Here is a 7,906-nt window from a genome sequence, read left to right on the forward strand (position 1 = left end):
TCGCTGACAATTCAACAAAACCCCTGACTTCTCTTCCTTCTTCCCCGACGTCCCTCCCCCCTTTTGAACAGTACTTGCGAAAGAAAAAAAGGGCGGCGCGGCTTACCGGCGGCGAGGGAGGTCCGGCGAAGGGTGGGGTTGGCTTCGGGAGGTCCTTGCGGCCACGACGAGGTACGGCTCGACGACGATGATGGCCGGAATTGGCTGGTCCACGTGCGCAGGCGGCCGAGCTCATCGGCGGCGAGTGCTCCGGCCTATCCACGGCGATACAGGTCAATCCAAGGGCACGGGGAGCTTCACGGGGTGCTAATGAGTTGACTCGTGCAAGGAATCGCAGAATAACTCACCGTGGAGCTCGGTCTACGTTCGTAGGCGGTCGGTTGAAGTCCGGTGACCTTGATCCGGCGTCTCCGGCGAGGCAGAGCTCGATTCCTCGCTCTGGGAGCTTCACCGAGGCACGTAGAGTCTCTTTCGAGGGTTGGACGGGGCTGGGAATGGCTTTGCTGGCCGGTCTATGGTGGCGGGGGATCGGGCGGCCGCTGGCATGCCGTGTGTAGGGCAAACTCCGGTGATCTCGTGCTCTGGTGAGGTCGAGAGTGCGCGGGGGCGTACGGCCGAAGCCTTGGCTGGCTTTATAGGCGCGGGCGCGGGCAAGGGACATGGGCTGGGTTTGGTGCGGCGCGGGGTCGGGCGCTAGGCGTGCTCTGGCGCGTCCAGGGCGCGTCGAACACGTGGAGGTGTTCTTCTGCCCATGTTCAAAAGCTTGTCGAGATCGCAAACGTGCGAATCTTGGCAAAAATCCGGCGCAGGCCTCCTCCTGGCACCTAGGGTTGTCTCTTGTATGTGAGTTCCAATGGCAGATATGCCCTGGGTAGGGATATTTGCGGACGCCAAATTTGGCTTGTCTCACTTTCCACTCCACGACAAAAGTGATGCCAAATCAAGTCAAACAAATTTGGCTCGGGTTCAAATTTTTCCAGTGGGTGCCTTAGGTGGTTTGGCACCTTTTTGGTATTCAGACCAAGTGGTTTTGGTGCCATGTACTAAGTGAACACGTTTTATCTTTAGATTAGGGTTAAATTTTGACTTAGAGAAGATTAGAGAGCTTTAGTGTGCTTTCCACTTAAAGAATGGATTTGGGGTCTTTAAGGGGCCTTTTTGTAATGTTTCCCCTCTGCATTTTGTAGATTATAATGTTACTTAAACTTTGGTTAAGGGTTAACTCATGATTTGCACATTTGTTTAACCTTTCCCTTAAACCAGGGTTTTGGGAGTTAAGGGCTCAAGAAGGGTCTAGGGTTTAATCCTCTCTTGCCCAAGGTGATTATTGCATATATGCTTGGGTAATGCTTTTGTCCTTAACATTTCTTAGCTAACTCATGCTTCTAAGGTCTTAGGTGCTCCTTCTCCTCCAATTAACCACATGTGATAACAAGTCATCAGTGCAAGTATGAAGCCAGTGTCTTGGTAACACGTGAGGTGTTACAATTATCTCTTCCCCAGATGGGGACACTAACCTTACTGTCATTTTGTCACAGCTGATAGTTGCTTTGTTTCTGTGCAACCAATTCATCCCTAGGATGATATCAATCCCTTGAGTACCCATTACTACTAGGTTAGCGAGGAAATCTATCCCCTCATTTCAATCCTTATATTTGAGCACATCTTATCTGACTGAACTTTTCCCCCAACTGAATTAACCCTTAGAGGTGGAATCATTGGTTCTACGGGGATGTTATGTGCTTCTACCCATGATGTAGCAACAAAAGAATGCGTGGCACCAGTATCAAATAGTACTTTTGCTAGATGGGATTCGACTGGAAATATACCTGCTGCCACATTTGGTGCATCCTAGATTGCCTCGGCCTCCAAGTAGTTCACCTTTCCACGGTTGTAGGCCTAGCCACGACCTCCTAATGCCTGTCGTGGGTGTCTTTTTCACTCTTTTTTATAATCTCATGGGCCAGCTCTCGGCCACCATTCACCCAGACATTGTTATAAAACTTCCCACCCATTAAAGTTGCTTCAGCTGAAGGATCCTTCGTATCGTCTATGGAGAAGGCAGCTTCGGCCTGGGCTATAGCCTTAACATGATCACATTCGGCCTTCTCTAGAATAGCTGAGATTCCCCGCGCACCGAAAAACGCGCAAATATCCTCGCGATCACTCAAAATTTCCTCGAAGGCTTTGGCTTCTGCACTTATCCATTCAACAACGCCCTCGGGGTCACCTCGTATGAAATCTTCTTCAGCAGAGTAGGCGCCCACTTTGGCGAAGCTAGTTTTTACTTTCTTCACACAATCCAAGGATTTCTCAAAGCACCTTTCCTTGGATTCGCGAAGTTCTTCAACATTTTTCTCTAGCTTATTTTTCTAGTATTCACTGATCTCTTGGTTATCCTGTGTGAGTGCGCACCTCTCATTAGCTTCGGCCAGTTGTCTCCGAAGGTCTTCAACCTCAGCTTTTGGGGTTTCGGCTTGAGCTTTGTATTGAGCTTCGTCTTCTTTTATCTTATTTACCAATGAAATCAAAATCTTATTTTTCTCTATACCTTCGTTTCTTAGCTCAATCACCTCTGAGCGAAGGTTGTTAAGGGCTATTGTATAGCCTTCGTCTTTGGCGCTTTTCTATGCTCTCAAGGCGTTACTAAAATTAAACCCTGCAAAAAAGAAGAAAGAATTGAGCATGATAAATAAAATACTTCATTCCCAACTTCAAGGTCAACTTCCATACCTTTATACTGTTGTACGCCAGACTATCAGCAAGATCATCCTTCGACAAAACTGAAAGGCCTTCTTCAAGTTTCGGAAATCCCATACTCTTAGTTATCTCCCGACAAACAGATATTTCTTTGTTGTCCGGGAGACAATATAGGAAATCATCTTCATTACTACCGTTAAACACTAAGGCTCCTTTCGAATATTTTAGTTTTTGAGCATAATGTCTTGCTTCCACGATTTCTTCTTTGGATAATTTTTCCCCGAAGCATGTCGAAAAATGTAATCAATATCTTCAACTAGGGCTTCAGGGATAAAAGGTTTTGCTTTCTCTGCCATGCCTTGCCTTGCTGCCATGCCGATATCTGCAGTTTGTTGATCAACTTTATCTTCAGGCACGACAGTCTTTGTCTCGACGGGCGCTGAAGGCCCAGCTTTGGCCTCTTCTTAGATTTTGGCAGCTTCAGTATTTTTCTTAGTAGGTCCAGGGCTCAAGGCCTTCGTAGTCTCCAAGACAGCGTCTAGCACGTTGGCCATTCTCCTCCTCTTGGGAGTTGCGGCAGGAGTCTTTTGCACCTTCAGCAATTTTTCCTCAGCTGGTGGGCTCAGAATTTCTGGTATTTTCTCTATTTTTCCACCTGTGGCCCTTCGGCCTTATCATTCTTAGCTTCGGGTGGCCCAAATGTAGGTACCTTCAGCACTACAGCCGGCTCTTCAATGCTCTACACAATCGGAACAGCTTGTCTTGCTTCGGCAGTTGAAGAGGCCCTTCGCCAAATTTAGGCACTACGGCCGGTTCAATATAACGCGGTCGGTGGGTCAGAACCTTCACCTTTTTGCCCTTCAGCACAACTGTGGTGGACGAAGCGGCAGTCTTTCTCTTTTTTCCTTGCCCTTGTAGTGGGTAGCGGTAATCAGGGTATACGAAGCCAATCGCATCAAATACCCTGTTCAATCTTTTCTTCCCCTGGCCCCCAAAGGCTGCGGAAAGGGCATCATCTTTGGCTCGGGAATATGTCCCAAGCAGCTCGTCACTGGTAGCTTCAATACATTTCAACCAGTCATCATCTGGCTCATCAAACTTCTCCCTGAATCTGAAAGTATACTTTAATCGAACCAGACCACCTTCACTGGATTTAGCAACAGCATCCTTCGGCATTTCCCAATTCTCCACAAGTGGCCATACCATGAAGGCTATGTGCTCTTGAATTAAATCCCTTGTACCAATGAAGGCACACACAGTACTAAAGGCCTTCTGACATGCTTCAACATTGTCATCAATATCCACCTTCGGACTTCGGAGGCCGAAGCGAGACCAGATGGGGCGCTGGATAATTCCCTTGATGTCTTCTCTTTTAATTAAATCATTTTTTACGTAAAACCACTCCATCCAGGCCCTGGGCCACCTTTTCCGGAATGTTGGCACTGGGTGGCTTGCATTAGAACGGGCAATGAACCCGTAACAACCAAAGTTGTTGTGGTATTGTTCTTTGCCGATAGCCTTCGTCTCATATAAAAGCTCGTGCATGTTGCAGAAGCACTTCGCGCTCGGCTCCAGCCCCTAGCTCCTTATAGCCCAGACAAATATTCCCATCCTGATTATAACTTCAGGGGTGATCTGATGGAGAAAGATTTGGAATATCTTTAATACTTCAACGACAAACTTACTCAGCGGGAACCGAAGGCCTGCCTTCAAGAAGCTTCGGTAAATAACAACTTCATTTTCCTCAGGAACAGGGGCAGTACTGTCTCCTCCAACTCTGACAATAGACATGTCGCGAAAATATCTCCCCCTCATGGCGTCAATATGACTTTGCTTGATAGTCGATTTTCCGAAGATAGTATGGCTTGGGCGCCACGGCCGATCCTTAGAATCTTCATCCTCACTTTCCACGTCATAACTATCACTATCATCAGAATCTTCGGATAAACCCTCCATGATCTTCTTAGTAATTTTCTCTGTGTTTGTCTTCACCATAGACTCATAAAATCCAGCAATGAAAGGATCCGCAACTTTCTTTTCTTCATACAACTTCTTCTCCTCAGTTATCTTCTCCTCAGCCATCTTCTTCTCCTCAGACATGCGGCAAATGTCTTCAAACCGAAGCTCGAAAAGCTCGAAAACCAGACAAGAGCTAGTGAGCAAGAGCTAGAAATTTGAGAAAATAATGCAAATAGCAGAAATAACGCATCAAATGATGCCGCTATGGGTTCATATTTATACGCCTGGCGCTTTGCAACTTGGCGGGCCCTGTCTGTCATTAACTTTCGCTATTCTAGCGAAGGGAAGGTGTTTTTTCAAACCTTCGGCTTAAGGCCTTTGTTCACGTCGCAGTCTAAATCTGTTATAACAAATTAATACTGTGATTGGCTACTGTTGGGGGCCTTCGTCTTCCGAAGGTCCTCAAAAACATGACTAACATGTTTCCCAAGTATAATATATGTACAGGAACCTTCGGACATGGGATAAAGCTTTACATGATATGAAGAGCGTAGTCCAGGAGAAGGATGAACCAATGTCGAAGCTACTCGTGGAAAAGCTTCGGCTTAGCAGTGGAAAATGAAACCGACTTAAAGGGGAAAAGGCTGTCTAGTCCTCGATAGATTATCCCTAGGTCAATAGTAAATGTCAAGGGCATGAATGTAATTCCACACAGGCTGCGTCTTGTGCCTATAAATAGATGAACAGTGACATCATACTTTTCACGCTGACTTGTATTCACTCGCACGTCACGCTTGGACTTTTACTTTCCGTCAAGCCAAAGGTATTAATGTAATTCAATGTTGTTCATGTCTATTCATAATAAGATAATAAAAATGTCCTGATAATATCATATGATTATTCATGTTATCTCCCATGTTTTATATGCTTCTACTTGCTTCGCTATATACTGGGATGATGAAGGTTTGTCCTTTATAACCTTCGTCTGAAGATAATTATATCCTAAGGGAAATAATGCTTCGAAGGACGAAGGTCTTTAACCATTAGCATTTTATATTGCCTTGTTCTTAACTCATAACACTTGAGAACAAGTCCCCAACATGCACAATCAAAAATAAAGGTTAGGCTCAGCATGATGCAACATTCCATGACTCCCCTAGGGTTTCATCTAGTCAAGTAATAATACATCTCCAAATAAATATACAAAACTCTATTCCAAGGAAAAGGAGAGAAATCTATAGAGAGAGGAAAAGAGGTAACACCTGAATTTGGTAGATATTAGAGAAGAAATTTTATGCCCCCAAATTCAGGGTGTTACAAAAAAAAACCCGGACATTTCGTAGTACAAAGACTAAAAACACACTGTCCCTGCCCAAATCCATTTTGGCACATGTAGACGGTTTAGCGACCTTAGCCGGACGGTCCACGAAGGAACACAGGGACAGGTGCACCAGCAGACCCTCTAGCAGAGTGGTGGACGGTCCTCTGACCCTAGAACTCATTAATTTTAGATTGCGCTTTAACAAAAGATTTTGACTTTTGAAAACGAAGCGTTGTTAGTCCTCATGCAAATGCAACACTATATGCTCTATAAGGCAATTAGTTTTACACTGATCAAATTCATTGACCCCTCTTAATAGTATGGTTGTCTAGCCTACTAATCCGGTCAATTTCTTCTCTAAACTCATGATGACCGGCAAAAACAAAACCTATGTTATACCTTTGCCTTCACTTGATCTACAACCAATGGTTATAAGTCTCCAAGACTTTCCTGTTTCTTGTGGTCCAATCCTGCATTCTTATTTCTCCAAGAATTGTTAGTCCACAAGCAGTTGTCATTAATTACCAAAACACCACTAAGGGGGCTCTATGATTCATAATCTCCCTCTTTTTGGTAATTGATGACAACACTGCATATTTCATAGAAAGTAGATTTTGTTTTTCAAACCTTCCTTACATACTGGGTATAAGAAAGATTTGAGATGAGTTTTGAGTGACTTATCTTGATTTAAAGTTCATCTGAAATGTTGATAAGTGAGCATAGAAAACTCAAAGTGTAGGAATGGCTCCCCCTACATGTGTGCATGATATATCCAGTTGAAGAATTCACACACATAATATATCAGAGTTTTGGTGGAGATCTTACTACAATCATGGTTATCGAGGTATACAAGTATAGTAATATGAGAAATAGACGCAGCAAGGGAAATAACACCTCGATTAACCATTACAAGTTCACAAGATTTTGAACTAATAGAACCTTAAGAAGTCAAACATAGTTCTAAATAACGTAGTTCATCAACTTAGCAATATAAAACATAGACATAATAAACATGCATATGTAAATGTCTAAATGTCCACACACGAGCTCCCCCTAATTGTCATCTTCCCATCTTCATCACTCTCCCCCTTTAGCATCAATTTCTAAAAAGGAGAGGCTTCACTGCGCACCGGGTGGAGGACACATATACATGTTGTAGTAATGAGAGTTGAAGTTGTCAAATATGGAAGTGAACTGGCTGAAGTCATTGTGAAGCTGCTGCTGCCTCTCATCAAGTGAATGAATGTTGTCACTGGTGGAATGAGTCTCAAATTGACTAGACAGAGCACCCATATTGTCCTAAAAGCTTTGTTGCATATTGTTCATTCTGCTCATGATTGGATCATGCACATTATCCTGAATGTGAGTGTGGAGATCAGCAAACTGAAAATGCACTCCATCAAGCTGAGTATCAACATCAGTGAATCTATTGTTCAAAGCAGAATATTGGCCATCAAAGTAAGATTGCATAGCATCAAAATGGCCATCCACATGTGCCATCATGCCCTGAATCCTTCCATCCATATGAGTCTGGAGCCCATGCTGCATCTGCTGAAAATTAGGATCAAAGTAATCGGGGGCGGGCTGCCAGTACTGTCCTTGCTGATGAGGTGGAGGAGGTGGCATCTGCTAAGCTGGATGTGACTCAGGCTGAGTGGCATAGTCATCTTCAGGGACTCCCTCATCATCAGGAAAGGGGGTGAAAGGCCTGGTGAGAAAACCAATCTCATTCTTGAAAGGCCTAAATGGAGTGTGAGTTATCTCACATCGACCCTCAAATCTGGTTTTGGCCTTGATCAGAGCCATAATATAAGGAGCATAGGATAAATTATGATTCTTATTCATCTTAAGGTCAATGATCTGCCTCATCATGAACAGAACCACATTCATAACCTCATCATTCATCACATGATCAATAATGTTCTA

Source organism: Zea mays, chromosome 5 (genome assembly GCF_902167145.1).
Source record: "Zea mays cultivar B73 chromosome 5, Zm-B73-REFERENCE-NAM-5.0, whole genome shotgun sequence".
Lineage (NCBI taxonomy): Eukaryota > Viridiplantae > Streptophyta > Magnoliopsida > Poales > Poaceae > Zea > Zea mays.